This window comes from Hipposideros armiger, unplaced genomic scaffold (assembly GCF_001890085.2).
Source record: "Hipposideros armiger isolate ML-2016 unplaced genomic scaffold, ASM189008v1 scaffold_181, whole genome shotgun sequence".
NCBI classification, from domain to species: domain Eukaryota; kingdom Metazoa; phylum Chordata; class Mammalia; order Chiroptera; family Hipposideridae; genus Hipposideros; species Hipposideros armiger.
The window spans coordinates 1-1,728 of NW_017731531.1; positions in this window are offsets into that span (position 1 = coordinate 1).

Genomic DNA, 1,728 nt, shown 5'->3' on the forward strand with positions numbered 1-1,728 from the left:
CTGGTATTCCTGCACATGTATGTTATACCTTTTGTAGTTGTCCCACAAGCTTAGATATTCTGTTCCTTTTTTTTCCTTCCAGTTTTTGTTCTCTGCTTTTTGATTTCGAGGATTCTCTTGATATACCCTGGAGCTCAGACTATCTTTTCTCAGTGGTGTCCATTCTACTCATAAGCTCATCAAAGGCATTCTTCATTTCTGTTAGAGTGTTTTTCATGTCTGGCATTTTTTTGTTGTTCTTTCTTAGGATTTCCTTCTCTCTGCTTACATTGCCCATCTGTTCTTATGTTCTGACACTTTATGCATAGGGTCCTTACTATATTAGTCAAAGCTGTTTTCAGTTCCCAGTCTGATAACTCCAACCTCCCCTCCATGTCTGGTTCTGATGTTTGCTCCATCTCTTCAAATTGTGTTTTTGCCTTTTAGTGTGCCTTGTAATTTCATCCTGACAGCCAGACATGGTGTTCTGGGTAAAAGGACGTAGTACTGTGCCGACCTTTAGTAATGTGGTAGTGAGGTGTGGGCGGAGCGGAAGCCTTTTATCATCTTATGATTATGGCTCAGTTATTAGTGAACCTGTGTCTCTGGACTGTGAACTTCACAAGTGTTTCTCAGTTTTCTCTCTCCCCTCAAGTGGGACAGGATAACTAGAGCAGTCTGGAATGGTTATTCCGTCCCCCAGGTCAGTAGACTCTGTGAATACAGAGTTTCCCCTAAGGGCAGGCCAGGTTACGACAGAGTGCTCTGAGGGGTTTCAGAATGGCTCCTTTCCCCTTCCCCTGCTGGAAGCCAGAGGGGAATTTTCCAAGATATTTTCTGTGAGAACCTGATTGAGCCGCTGAAGGTATATCTCACAATATTGTGGAGAACTCCCTATGACTGGGTCCCCCTGGAGGTTTGAACTCTCAGACTTGCCTCACTGAGCCTCCAGCAATGCATCAATCCCAATTCAGGTTTGTTCTGCCCAGACAGTGGTTTCCCCAGCAGTTCCTGCTCCAGTCTCTGCTCCAGTGAGCCTCGATCTCTGTATCTGCCTGCCTGTCTCTTCAATCTTGGAGGCAGTGGTTTGCCCTGTATCCTCACCTCTCTTATGAATCCAAGAAGAGTTGCTTTTTCAGCCTGTTCAGCTTTTTACTTGCTGTTAGGACATTAGAAAGAGGAGTGGTGACCCAGGGTCCTTACATGCAGAACTGAAGCTAATGGTATTGATTTTGCAATTGAATTTTTAAATAATTTTTCCCTTGAAATTTGACAAATTCAATTCTTCTGCATTTTGAACTTCATGTGCTGTTTTGTTTTTGGGGATTTTTTTTGTGATATTCACTTTATACTAGTTTCTAAACAAGTTTTGATGGCAGTGGTAAATTTTTCTGTACATAGTAAAGACTATCTCCTGCCTTAGATCAGTGTATGTCAGAATTTATTGTATGGCCCACCCACATTTAAATGTGCTGAGAGTGCTTGTAGAAAAAGCGTATTCCTGAGTATCCTCTTATAGCTACTGAGTCAGAATCTTGGAGGAAGGATGGGCCTAGGAATCAACATTTTGAACAAATGCCTCAGATTATGTGATGCACAATACAATGAGAGCTGTCTTGTGTTTTGCTACCACCTAGTGATAGAACCTGTCAGTCAGGTGCTTAGAGAAAACACTCATCAATCAGGAAAACCTGGAATGAATGTCAAGCAGTCATCAAAGAAAGAACAGTCATTATGCCCTGACAGGGA